Raw genomic sequence first — 15468 nt, 5'->3', positions numbered from 1 at the left:
GGCCGCCCCGCGGGACCTCCCCGTGTGTAATTCCAAAGCAATCGATCAAAGAAAACATTTGTCCCGGTAAAATTAAGCGTACTGCGCGGCGAATAGAGAAATCTTCTTCTTGATTTCTCTAGATGTGTTTTTGTTTACAAGTTTATCAGATACATAATAATTTTTAATTATTAAAATAATTAGATATGCTCTTTGGATAGTTAGCGAATGTGAACATACGAGCTCTAATTAAATTTACTTTGCCGATGCTTTTATAGTAGGAAGAGGCAAGGAGTGAAACAACCTACCGATCTCCTTATTTCTATGCCATTATAGCTTAGTAGTCGTCAAGACAAAAGATAATAGGTTACTTCTTGGCAAGTAGCGTCGTAGACCTCGTCATCGCTTAAGATCAGGCGAAACAGAGGTCAAATGGTTCATGTATAAAGTATAAAAAATAACTGTTTTAACAACCATAATTAGTAGGAATCGTTATTGAATAATATATTAATAGGAAAATATTCTTTCATCTTACTATACGATTATTTATATGCATCACTTATGTTCGTCATGAAGAATAAAGTCGAGGTCTCGTATATTGATACCTTTTAACTTAATACAAAGCTACGAAGGTTCTAACTCGTCCTGAGCTTACGACTAATTATTTTGTGGTCGCTTTCATAAAATATAATAATAATGTAGTCACTGTCATTTTACATTAGAGTTATACTATTGACTCATTTCTGTTTGTTTGATTAAGGCGTACATATATGTTATGGGAAGACAATAATAACACAAGCCTATCGGAATATCTTAATTTAATGCTAACGTTACGTACATATATCAATAATTTAGTCATATAGTCATTATAGATGTACTCAGAGGCAGGGTTTTAAATATATATTCTCCTAACATACTCACGTTATTGAAGTTTATTGAATAATATTAACATGTCAAATTTAAATTTCCTTTAATTATAATTACAATTCGATTTAGTTAAGATGCGCACAAATTTTAACGCTTGTGTAGCGTATCCTTTTAAACAATAATCTTTTTATTTAGAATTAAACTATAAATCAAAGTAATGAATAATGAAAATTAAACAACGTTCAAGGTCGTTACAGATCATAAATAAGTATTGTAAAAATTAAAACGAATTTTCTATATAACAAACAATGTCTGAATAAAAATGTATTTACTCGTATAATATTTTATCTTGAATAATTACCAGAAAGATAAACGTAAAAAATCTTAAAGTAATTTTATTATAAATCTTTGCAGGAGGTTCATCTCCTGAAGTGGACGATCTACGGCTGAAGTGATGAAACAATGCGGATCCTGTTGTATATGTTTGAGAATGTATGTGTATGTGTGCGTGTGTATAATTGTTGAAAACAGCCACACAGAGTATATATAAATATAAAAATAATTCTTTAATATCGTGGTACAGAAGTGTCAGAAGCCAATGAGTTTTTGTAAGTCTTTGCATTAGAGCTTGGGTCGGCAACCTTTTTAATCAACGGACCAATTTCGATTTTAAAATTTTTTGCGTGCCGCACATTAAATTTTTAATAATTTACAAAACTTCAATTACAATAAACACTAAAACATAAAATAAAAATGTTTAGGTTTCCTATACAAATTTTATTGCAAAATTAAAACAAACAAGAAATTAACAGAAAAAAATATTTGTCTGAAATTTTGAATATTTAATTCGGCGCTGTTTTTCGAACCATGCTGATCATTTCCAGCAGAAACTGATGAGGTAGCTACACGCAGCCAAAATCGTCCATCACTCTGTATTGATCGGTGATCATTTTTGAATAATTTCTTTATTGATAATAATTGATCGTACTTACTTCCGAATAGAGACATTATTTTTCGTCAAAAGTGAAAATTTTTTAGGTCTCACATATAATTTATGATAAAAATTCGAGTTTTACTGAAAAAACCTTTCTGAGCCTGTATTGTACTGCATGTCAATCGCATCGATTTGAAAGTTTTCAGGAACTGTGTCCACATGGACATTAAATGGCAAGGGTAACATTTCGTGGCATCCGCTGTCTCTACTTTGAACGTTTGGAATCACAATCAAATTCGATGATTAAAACGATTCCACACTGTGCATATTTTTAAGTAAATCGTCACAAAAATCGAATTCGGTTTAGTGTATGCTACCATTTTATCATAATTATTCTTATAACAACATATTGAATGAAGAAATTCGATAATATAAATTCATTTTTCGAAAAGTGCCGCATAAACTTATGTAATGGGCCGCGAGTGGCTCGCGGTAGAGTATTATTTACGTGCACGTTATATCAATCGGTACGAGCGTGAAATCCGCCGCAATCCTAACGTTATACAAATGTTGTTCCATTCAATCCGTTACAATACTCATCATTGTAACTACCGCCTCCGTCGATCCTCCCCTTACTTACTTACTTCATCGACTTAGTAATATTCTTCGGGTAATTCAAATGCCTATAGGATCATCGTCATCATTATTTCAGCCGCAGAGTTTTCCAATCGCAACGGTTGGAAGCGGTCTGAAACTAAGTCATCCGTCTACATTCTGGGTGGAAGTCCTTTGCTGCACTTGCAGATCCATGGTCTTCATTCCAGAATCTTAATATCCCACCAGCCAGACAACAAAACACGCAGAATCGATCTGCGCGTGAGGTTGCCTGCCAGAAAATTTTCAGAACAGAAGCTGCAATGTAAAAAATATCAAGGAACGTTTGTGCGATAAGAGTTCTTACAATGTAAATGGCTTCATAAAAGATAGCACACCACGGGAATAACGTGTTCGCCTCCGCGCTATTTTAACGTTAATTGAATATGTTATTTTAAATTTTTTTAGAAAAAATATCTCGTTTCTCTGAAATTTCCTTATTTATTTTCCCAACAGGACTTTAATGTGGAATATAATCCATCCTATGTTAATAAAGAATATTTGAATTTGATACGAAAATACTACTTTTGCGTGGCCGATTTCTTTTTAAATATTTTATAAGGAACACATTACTACATGACCGGGATATAAGCCCAGCGGCGGGCGTGGGTTGGCTTCCTGCCAGCCGATCGCTGCGGACAAATCCTTATGTTTATAACATGAAACGTGAGTAAAGAGCAAGGTTTGATTTTTTTTTATAATTGAACACTAGAAAACATATGGATTAAGTTATTTCAGCTTTATTATTTTAGGAACTTTACTTAATTTTCTCATGTGTGTGTAATCTATGTTGTTCAAAGCAAAGAAGAAGTCGTAGTTTTGTAATAACAAATCTTGGACGCTTCTCATTCCAGAACATTGACACAATAAAACTTTTGTTGCTGAGAAAGATACCTAATGCAGTTGTTTGGTACATGTGCACTTAACGTCATGTTCGTCTCTTAACATACCGCCGTCTATGGCAATGTTTTGACACTAAATGTGATGAATTTATTTATTCCAATTAGTTACTGCTTATTGTGCGATACATTGAGTGTATCTTGTGTAGGATGTCCTGTTAATATACAGGGTGGTTATAGGTATTGACTAAATGTATAAAAGCTTCAAACAAATATAAAGCACGTTTGCTGTCAATTAATGTATAATGCTGCTTATGCAGGATTGTATTGTTTAGGAAATAATGGACAACTTATTGATAATGTAGTCAGAAAAAGCGTTCAAATGGGATTATTAAACATTAAAATTAATATCGTTTATTTATTTCAGAATGATATAAATAAAGTTTATTGTAAAGGGATTATAAATTAGTTTTAGCTGACAAATGTCTATACTACTACTACACTTTCACCCCTTTTAAACTTTTACATGCATAAGGAAAACATCATTAACACTTTTAATCATCACTTATCATCCTATAGAAGAGCAAATGTTTTATAGAATCTTTAAAAGCAGATGTCCCATCCTGTAATTCAAGGCAGTAGAATAATGGCATCATACTAACAACTGTACTTAGATGATAGAAGCACATAATACGAGCGGGAGCTGCAGCGGTCATCGCTTAGTCTACAGCAGTCGCTGAAGATATTTAGAATCCTCTTTTGCAACTACTCTAGGCTTTAATATGTTTAGTAGCTTTCACGTGACAACCCTCCGTATCACTGGCCACTACGGCTGCAATACTTTTAGTGTTAAATTGGTCTTGTGCGTTCCAAATTCAAATTGGAATACAGATTTGAGATCGGACGCCTTTAGTAAAATAGTCGCTACCAATGCAGGCATTACCTCAATCACATCTGACTTTCATTTAGCACGCCATCAAAGAAGGTAGTAAATACGTTTACAGGCGTTTCATAACTGCTACCGATATTCATTCCTAACTGCTTATAATTTCATTTCATGTATAAATTCACGCTGCAGACGTGTGGAAAATTAAAACATTTGAATACTAGAATCGTTAAATAAATAAAGGTTTTTCGGGTTTCTGCAGTTGTTACGGTCGTGTTTCGAAAGTTTTCACATGTGAATGTGTCTCCCGGGTCCGCCAGCGTGCGCTGTCTGCGGTCGCGCGCTCGCGTGCGGACTTTATAGATATATAGATAATATTTTTTGGCTTATTAAATTTACTTTTACTTGTCAATCTATTACGGTCATTTTCAATTAAGTAATGATCTTTTACTAAATTTATTGCGATTATCCAGTTCCAGTTTGTGTTGTGTCAAGTTCCTTATGACTTTCTAGAATTTATATATATATATATATATATATATATATATATATATATATATATGTATACTATATATGTATATATATATATATTATACATACTTTTATATATATATATATATATATATATATATATATATATATGTATACTATATATGTATATATATATATATTATACATACTTTTATATATATATATATATATATATATATAATATATATATATATATATGTATACTATATATGTATATATATATATATACATATTTCACCCAAAGTTATTAAACAAAAGTAACAAAACTTTCTTAGATTAACTTAGACTTAATAAAAGTAGGCCTTAAATATATTTTGCGTGAGTAGTTATTTTTAATAACAAAAAAAAAGGACCGCTTTATTTTTCTGCTGAATCTGAATGAATGCAAAATGTATAACACACAATACATACAGACACACACAAATACTAAAATACTGATCTTCTTAGACCACAAGAGTCAGTTGGTTACTCGTGTCAGCCGACAGCCGCCCGCTGCAAGGACCGCTGCAGTAACCTGCCCTGCGCTGCACACATTCACTGCAGCTGCGCGACCTGGTGGTGTCCGCTGAGGGGTGTGGCTACTCGCGCCGTGTCTACCGGCTCGACCCTTAGGCCATGTACGGTGTCGAAAATATAATGATGACACGTGTTTTAGATTGATCACTTTATATGATCGATATAGGTATAAAAGCTTGCAATGGTTTTACTAATAAATAAGGTAATTATTTAACCCTTTAAAGCTCTTACATTTACACACCTACGTACGTTTTGTATAAACTTGTGTGACTCAATAGATGTCATTTCTGCAGTTTGTTAAAAACCTGTAAAAACCGGAAGAAATAGTAAAGTATGTTTTGTTGAAAATTACTTAACGTAACTTTAATATTAATAAACAATATTATTGTGATTAATGGTATGTTGTAAATAAATAAAATTAGCTTATTTACAATTAAAGTGTAATATTATATACTTACAAATAACGGTCATTTAAATTTAGAATTCGTAAGGAAGATGCTATATGTGAGGACTTACACCGCTGCCCCTGTGTGTCGCTGCGGACTCGGTCTTACAAAGAAAGCGACAGCAACAGAGCAAACAATAAACGCCCAGGAGTACCCAGTAAGTTAAAACAACTAAAAACTCGTTAGCGAATTGCTCTGAACAACAGCGATTTATCTAAAGTGCAATTTGAAGTTGCACCGCGCGGCGGCGGGCGGGGCTGCACCCTCACTAGTTCCTGATTTATTCAATTGCGACGTGCCCCGTGCCCCGTGCCCCGTGTGCCATGACCCGTGTGCCATGACCCGTGGCCTGCATCCTGGGACTACAGCTGCAGCGAATAATCAATGCATCACGCCAATGTCGTCGTGATTAAAGAAGAATTGTTTACCTTACATCTGGTACTTGTGTCGAATGAATGTACAAAAAAAATACTGCAAATATATCCAGGTTAAGAACGTACGCGACGGAAACGAGTTACATTAACATTTTTCTTTTCTCTCAGCTGAAATGTGTCGTAACGAGTCTAGTTAAACCAGGTCTTCCGGTTAATATTCAACCTGGGAAATGGTATACTTAAAATTTATGACTTTATAAATTAAAATCACCCAGAGATATACAAGATGTATACACTGTGACCACATGCGGATTCCTGGTCCTCAAGTATCGGGTCCGACATAGCTGTAACAAACCGTAAAGCCCGAAAAATCCCTGCAGCTGTCGAATATGTTCATCATTTCAGCACGAAGATGTCCAGTGCTGGACGCAGGCCTTTCTCATAGATTATAAACAAGATCGGTGGTTGACAGCGGCCTGCGCCCAGCGACAAGTTCGTCGGACGTTCTAGAGCCGTGGCCGGCGCTGCAGAACCTTAAGCCAATAGTAGCCTGCCCACAGCCACTACAACTTAGGAATCCCCTGGGCTGTCTGAAACTTTATTCATTCTTTTATATCTCGTAGAAAAATCTCTTGACTAGAGTGCAAATTCATAAGAGTACCGTGAAGTAGAGTAAGTCATAAGGCATACAAAAGCGAATGATCAGGCTCGCAATCATGTTGGGCATAAAAAGAGGACCCCGCCAAATTCTGATGTAAGAATTGTAATTTGTCGAGTGACGTAGGCGCCTGCACCCGCGCTCGCTCCATTAAGTTCGCAACACAAAGGCCGGCAGCACGGCCTGATTAATTATACGTTCACGTGTCATTAAGCAATCGAAATATAAAAGCATAACACCGCTAACGAAGGTCATCAGCGAAGTGGAATTTGAAACTACAAGCGCAGCACCCGCCGTGTTGGACGTTTAAAATCTTTTTCGTAAAGCAAACTAGATGACCGCAACTCCAATTGATCCTATATCGCCGTAGTACTTGTAAAATGTCGGGAAAAAAACAGCCTAATCCCGGGAGTCAAGGCCCTGCATTGAGAAGCACCGGTTCGTTCTGTATGAGTAAATATTCTTATATATGTAAAAAAAGGACCAATATTTAGCCACTTCCGCACTTGCAGTGGTAGTCGTGCAATAAAGTGCACCGTCCGCCAGCCCGCTGATAAATGCGTATGCGACAAACAATGCGAATCATACAACCGCCACCACCAAATTACTCAACACGTGTTTCACCCCTCCACGGGGCATCTTCAGGAGTTATGTTACACCGAGAACCTCGCGAGTTACCTCGCGGAAGAACACAGAGTCCTATGTAACTTCTGCGAGGTAACGCCTGATTCCGTTAAATATTCTTATATATATTGGGCCACTTCTTGTTCCAGCGCTAACTCGTTCGATGTGGTTGGTAGTAATGTTCGCTAGAGAAAAGCCTCCAACCAAGCCGAAGCTCGGCCCTCCTGCGTAGCGTCTTCCGCGCTCTGCACCTTCAGTTCGTGGAAACCATATTGACCAAAGGACAACAGTTAAGGATACTGTAACTATAACACTGTTGCTAGTCGCTCAATCAATCCAAAGAACAAAAATCGTAATCTTCTAAGATTTAATATACAGGGTGATTAATTTTAAGTGTAAAAGCTTCAAAAGGGTGAATGTACAGTTCATCTCTCAGTAAAAAGCTTTTAAGCTTTTACACCTTTTTTTAATCACCGCGTACAAAGTTACCACACAAGTTAAGACTATATTGGAATGGGAGAAGACAATCACTTCTGACAGGAAAAAGTCTATGGAGACACATAGTAAACAATAAATGATTTTAATGTAAATTTTGAAACGCTTTTTCGTACTAAATTATAGATTATACGTTATGTTTATTTCTGAAACCATTAATAGTTGGATATGGTGTATACCACACATTATTGACAGCAAAAAGGCTTCAATAGTTGACTATTTCTTAATCAAAAGTAAATTATATGATGCATACCCCATGCGTTGCCCGGGTAGAGACATACAAGGCGCTTACACGCGTTATGTTGATGCGCTGCGAGTATTTGCATAAGCCGGATCAGACGCTGTAGGCTGAGAAGAGCTGCCGATTTATGTCTAGAAACATAACGACTACCATAAATACCTTATATCCTGTGCTCGTTAAAATGCCTTAGAGCGGTTACTTTAATTTCATACTTGTATATACACTTGCACTCGTATACATTTACGTAAGTACTTCTATTTTATTTTTTAAATTTGATTAAAGAATATATTGTACACGCTAGAAAATGTGTAAATAATTGCATAATAGTAAAGAAAAACGTACAGTGGGCGGTCTTAACACACGAGGCAATTTCTTACAGACAACTATAGTATGGAAACAGTAGAAGTATAAAAAGTGTAGTTAACGTGTATAAAAGAAACATATATATATGTATATAGCATATATACTTATAATAAATACGGTATAATACATTTTATAAATATAAATAAATACCGCACTTACGTCAGGAAGAATAAACAGACAGGGAAGAAAAAAATTGAATTGAAGCATAAATAATGCTGTAAACATTTCTGAACCATGTTCTTAAAAATGTGCAGTGGTTTTGCACGTCCCAGAATCAAACAGTTTGTGTGGTAAAATATTTGGCCTTAAATAAATAAGAATCCCTTGGCACTCTTAATTTCAGATCCCGTTTTGATCCCAAAGACCTCTCATGTGAATCATGAAGAAATTGAAACCTTGATTTGAGATAAGAGGAAGTAATGGGATTGATTATACTATGTGTGTGATTTTCTTTACGTTCTTTGCTTATAAGTTTTTTTCCTAATTTTGAATAATATTATTTGACGTTCCTCCGATGCCCATACACACAAGTTTATTCCTACTGTGTGAACGAGGGTTACTTTTGCACTGTTCACTTTTACAGTCGATATGGTCCAAAGCGCAGTTTCTCGAAGTGATCCTGGCGAACCTTCCGGCATCCCCGCTAGACTCATTAGGACTCTACATTGGCGTGGCTAAAAATGCTGACCACAATAGGAGATCACGTAATTTTGTCCACAAAATACCGATACCGATAAATTTATCTTTTGTTAATAGTGAAGAACTTAAATGTTTAACGACTGTTGCTAGTAAAAACCAGCTTATTGCATATTTAGTACAACGTGTAGCTCGTAATGTGCAAAGTCATCCAAAATAATTTAGTATAACCAATAAGTTCTCATCTCAAATCTTCAAATATTTGTCAATATTAGGTAAAATGGTAGAAACGTAACTGCAGGCGGTCCATCGGAAGTTGACAATTGCTGCGCGAATTATGAGACTCGTCTGGGATATTGATTCAGTCCAGTCTCATAATTCGCGCAGTCACTTAACGGTAAGCAAGCAGGTAAGCCGGAAATAAGGGAGTTACGAAGAAACGGAAACAAACGACAAATTAGTTCATTGAGTAAAAAATCATATCAATGGACTGCTTTGTTTCATTTGCCAGACAAAATTGCCACACCTACTGAACTGACTTACGCCATGTGAGGCGTGCACATCTGGGGAACTCTGGTATATAGAAATTTAAGTTTAATATCAAATAACCGTTGTACCGGTGCCAAATGAAAAATGATCATTTAAATTTGTAAATGTTCATTAACACAGGAGCTAAAAGAAATCATGAAAGACGCTGATTGACTTCACGTCACGTGTTGTACGATCATGTAGCCGCTTCATCGTTATTGCAACCAGAGAGCGTACAATGCAAGATATAGACCTCACATAGAATTACAATAGGACAGCTTATATAAGTGTCCAGTATCTTCCGACGACCTTGACGAGGTCAACTCTTGTAAAATCCTATCACTCAACTTGTCTATCTGCTGCGCGGTGTCGATTACTTCGGTTTGTCTACGAACCTTCTCACTTTAGATTCGATCCAATAAAAAATCCCGAGCATAGCCTTCTTCATCACCGGCTGAGCGCTTGTAGGCTTTTCAACGAGGCTCAGAGCGAGGCACCGCGTTTCTCTGCCTTAATTCATCACTGGTAACACGTTGAACATTGCTGCTTCTAATATAATACTTTGGTATTCACCTGTCACGAAGTATATATTCTAAAACACTTGTAAGATTATTAATGAAACCGTATACATGAATTATTTCAATATGTTATCCCCGGTTTTAGCAGGCGTCATACAATGGAACTGGAGCGTAAGTTGATATTTCTAACTAATAAAAGCACGGGCCTGAAGCGAGCTGTCTGCGCATCGCTGCGAAGCTGACCTATTTCACTTGACGGCAAAATATTTGAGTAAGCTCACTAATACATATTTAGCTAGTAACAATAAAGTATCAACTTGACAATTCGTGACTCTTTTCGGAATTTATCGCGCACCATGTTACCGGTCATCTGTGCTGGTCTTATGGTCTGTATTGTTTTGGCTGCTGCAGTATCGAACACGGTTCGGACATTATTGCATCAGTTCATAGGGCTGCGGCCTCGTGGTCGGCATCCATAGACTTTTTCAGTTATTAAAAGTTTGACTGTGATCGAAGAACTCAGGAATTCGCTCAGTGCATAGAATGTAAAAGTGGATGAAAACTCTGAGTTTCACGGTATCAATACGGTAGTTCTATTTACGAGCAGGCCATGGAAAATCTCGGGAATAAGTACATTATAAAAGTATAATTGTTTATTTACAACGTTCGTCGTCCTTTACCTTCTACAGTCACTACATTATTTAACTAAACTATTGTCGGCGTCGTCACTTCGTGTTGCAGAGCCTAATGGACAGAGGCTCCGCCGGCGCGTGTTCGTCGCACCAAAGTGGCTTAGCCGAGAGCTTACCTCGACACCGGCACCGACTGCAGCTGCTTGGAACAAAACAATTCTCTGCGTTAACAATTGCAATTATAACTCCCTCGGCTCAATGAGTTTATTTTACAAAATACTGTCGCGTCCATGGGTTTTTTATTTTATTTTATTTGGAAATGTAAAAAGTGTACAAAAAATATACAAATGAGATTATCTAATAATTACATATGGCACACCCCAAAACGTTTTCCCAGATAACTTTAAGTAATCAGTGACATAGTTAATGAACAAAAACATTTTTTTTTTAAATTATTATTACGCATTATTACAAGTCTATGCAATGGTGTCTTTCGCCACGTGTATATGTTCACTCGCATCTGTACGACTTTTGGCATTAATTAAGTTGCAAAAGTAAATTCGCGTGTTTCTCCATTGGACAATATGTATATATATATATATATATATATATATATATATATATATTGATGTGTGTGTGTGTGTGTTTAACTTTCACCTTTTTAACGGACCAGTTACTTGCAAAAGGTGCCTGCGATAACGTACATGTTATTCATTGACCATCTTTAGATGAAGAAATAATAAATGTAACAAACTTTAGTTTGTTACATTTATTATTTCTTCATCGTATTTTCAGCCTTAGACTCTTACAGCTGGACAGAGACCTTACCATAGATTTCTTACAGGAGAGGATGGAAGCGACCTGCCTCCAGCATCTTCCAACTGATTTTAGCATGCATATAAACTTGCCAATACGCTAGACTATATCGGCTACTTTCGTTCGTCTGCGAATCTTCATATTCCTGTAACGATCTCATAAAATACTCCTGAGCACAGCCCTCTCAGGGGCTCGCCAGACGACTGTCTGTTTGCCAATTAGCTCCGAAGGGAAAAACCATGCATGAAAAACCAAGCATTTTCAATGCCGTAATGGTATGGTAACACATATTATTTATCGATGTTATATACTGTAGTATATGCATAATTTGATTTACTTATCAATAACTTATTGAAACAAAAGAACTTTAGGCTTTGGGCCACGCGCCTTAACTCTTTATTTTGGTATAGGTGGCGGCAGAATATTCTAGAACACATTTTCCGCAATCTATCACTGACCAAAAAAATCGGTGCTGAATTTGCAGTCAAGCAGTTAAATCGATCAGCAAAAGGTTTTTGTAATCCTGTGACGAAAATTGAAAATAAGGTAAAAATGACGAATTTATTCTCTGTTATATGATAAGTTTCGGACAGTTTGGGTGCAAGTTCAACCGCATATATTTTGATCGCCAATCTCGTCTCGCATTCATTTAAAGTTAGTTCTGATATATCGGTTATTATTTTAAAAATTGTTCAATAATTTTTGATTTTTGTTCGTAATTTTTTAGTTTTTCTATAATTTATATCTAGATAACATTAATATCTTTGTGTATTATTTTTATATCGCTTTCCGTTTTACTATAACTTGTAACGTAATAACGTTGTACTGTGTATGAATTTAATTTATAATTTAATTCGTGTGTTCTCGTTTCATATTACATTAACTGAATCGACGAACTTCGTTTCGAGTAATAGTATAATAACAGGTTGTCAAATATCTCCCTTCCGCTTTTTTGCTCTTTATTCAATGCTTTATAAAAAGTGTTACAGTGATCGGATTTAGTTCAAATATGCGCCGTTTTGTTCGATAATCTGTTTCCATCTAGACGGCAACTTCATAATACCTCCCTCGTAGGAGCCCCCGTCCTTATTTGCGAAGAACTCGGACAGCCACTTTTCACAAACCTCTTTTGAGTTCAACTTTACACCACCAAGGGCGTTCGCCATGGACAGGAACAGGTGGTAATCACTTGGCGCTATGTCCGGGCTATATGGTGGATGTGATAAAACCTCCCATCCGAGCTCCCGTAGCTTCTGACGAGTCATCAACGAAGTGTGTGGTCTGGCGTTGTCCTGGTGGAACACTACACCCTTACTGTTGGCAAATTCTGGACGCTTCTGGTCGATCGCCTGCTTCAAGCGGTCCAGTTGTTCGCAGTAGATGGTAGAATTAAGCGTCTGGCCATATGGGAGCAGCTCATAGTGGATGATTCCCTTCCAATCCCACCAAACACACAGCAAAACCTTCCTGGCCGTCAATCTCGGCTTGGCCACTGTTTGGGACGATTCACCGGCCTTCGACCACGACCGTTTTCGCTTGATATTGTCGTATGTGATCCATTTTTCGTCGCCAGTCACCATCCGCTTCAAGAATGGGTCGAGTTCGTTCCGTTTCAGCAGCATATCGCAGGCGTTGATTCGGTCCAGAAGGTTTTTTTGCGTCAAATCATGCGGCACCCAAACATCAAGGTTTTTTTTGTATCCAGCCTTCTGCAGATGGTTCAAAATGGTTTGGTGACTAACTCCCATCTCCTGAGCGATGTCACGAGATGCCACATGCCGGTCTAACTCGATGTAGTCCATGATTTGATCGGTATTTGTCGTCACAGGTCTTCCGCCGGCTGGCTTATCCATGGTGTCGTTTTCGCCGGCTTTGAATCGTCGAAACCATTCCTCCGCGGTTCGAAGTGATAGAGTACCATCCCCCAAAACACCATTAATCTCACGGAACGTTTCTCTAGCGGAATTGCCTTTAACGAAGGAAAACTTTAAAATAGCGCGAATTTCGGCGTTAGTGAACTCTATGTTTACACGTCTATAACTGTTGAACGCAATATCCAAACTAATCATGCATAGCGTCGTTTTGTAGGTTATGTCAAGACCTTTCAAATTATGTACAGTATTGCCAGATACGAGCTCTGTAGCGCTTTGTACATAGCCGCGAAATTCAAAAGACAAAAAGGCGGAAGGGAGATATTTGACAACCTATTAGGGGAGAGTAGGGTAATGAGAGTCAGTGGGTAATGAGAATCACCCATACATCCACAAAACAGTACACGAGAGCGACTCGTAAATGAGGTCCTCTACCCTGCCTTGGCCCCCAGGCGTTGCCTCGAAAGTCTCGCACCAGTTGGTGCCCGCACTTTTGAGATACGGCTGTATTTTGTTTTTTCGCTCCGCTGATCTAATTTTTCGTCAATGTAAATTAAAAGGTAAGTGTCGAATAATTTGCAGTATACGATTAAGACATTCACACGTGCTTAGTTAGACATTCAAAATTGTGATGTGCAGTTCTTAGCGTGTTAATATGTTACAGTTTTATTTTCATTCATTTTTTTTCTAATTTGTGTAGAAGTGGGTAATGAGAGTCGGGTGACTCCCATTTCCCACGAATGATCATGTATCGAAAGAATCGTAATCACCAGTTCCGAGCACATCAAAAGAATTTCATCCCATAGTACCGAGCACACCAAAACAGTCAGTGTCTGCGATTAACTTATCAGATCCTAGCACTTCAAGTCAAATTACATTGCATGATTTAATCAAGTTACCAGAGAAGACACGTATTATTAATACAAGACAATGCCGAAAAAAACAACATGCAACACTTTTAACTTCAACGCCATTGAAAGAAAACCTTGTAGAAAAAGAAAATAAGAAAGAAAAGAAAAAAGGAGGAACACAGAAAGAAAATAAGAAATGGAAAGGTAAATATCAGGGAAAAAAAGAAAAAAAGTAAAGTAGTGAAGAAGACTCCTGAAAAGGTAAAGCGTCAAATACTTCAAGAATCGAATGAAACCTCTGTATCTGATGTTGGTACTAACGATTTGTGCCAGCATGATGAGGATGATGAGCTAAAAGATGTGGGAAACAAGTGCCCAGTATGTAACGATTTCGGCAGAAACAATGAGATATGGTTCAGATGTACCTCATGTGGTCTATGGGCTCACTCGGAATGCACTGGGTGGGACTCAGCTCAAGGTTATGTCTGTGATATGTGCTAGATTTTCATTGACTCTGATTGCCCCCAGGGTGACCACCATTACCCTCATATCGGTGCAATGGGAGTCAAATCTGTTTTTTTTTTAAACTTGAATAATTTTCAAAGTTGATTGCCAAAGTAATTGAAACTGATCTCAATTGATAGTATATTAGTTATATTATATTTAAAGGCGGTTGCAATAAATATTTTGTTTTATAATTAATTTTTATTTGATTTCTCGCTTAAGTGACCCCCATTACCCTGTTTTACCCTAATAATAATCATCATCTATCGACTTTCTAAAGATCGTTACGATGATCGGTCGTGCGCTGCATACAGGGACTTGCCGCGACCGTAACTATGTCGTTGTGCAGTGAACGATAAACAACAGTCAGTGAACAGATTTTGAATTTTCAAATTAACACAAAATTTTTAAGTTTATTGTATACTCGACTACGGAGAATTTGTCTGGTGCCTTTTTAAATGTAACATTTTTAGATTGATGAATTTCATATTTTAATACTTATCATATTCCGGGCGAAAACAACCATAAAAATTCACAACACAGCTGCTCTTCAATTATGAACGGTGTAACTAACACGACTTTGTGTTTAATCTTGCCTTAAATATTATTACAAACAAAAAGAATATCGCAGCATTTATTGCTATTACTTTATTTAATACATTAACATAAGACCATTACAATGTACAAATCCTATTCGAGGTGATC

The sequence above is a fragment of the Battus philenor genome, unplaced genomic scaffold (genome assembly GCF_028537555.1).
Source record: "Battus philenor isolate CCGP_79_NKW_IND1 unplaced genomic scaffold, ilBatPhil1.0.hap1 SCAF_28, whole genome shotgun sequence".
Taxonomy (NCBI): domain Eukaryota; kingdom Metazoa; phylum Arthropoda; class Insecta; order Lepidoptera; family Papilionidae; genus Battus; species Battus philenor.
This window is presented reverse-complemented; position numbering follows the sequence as displayed.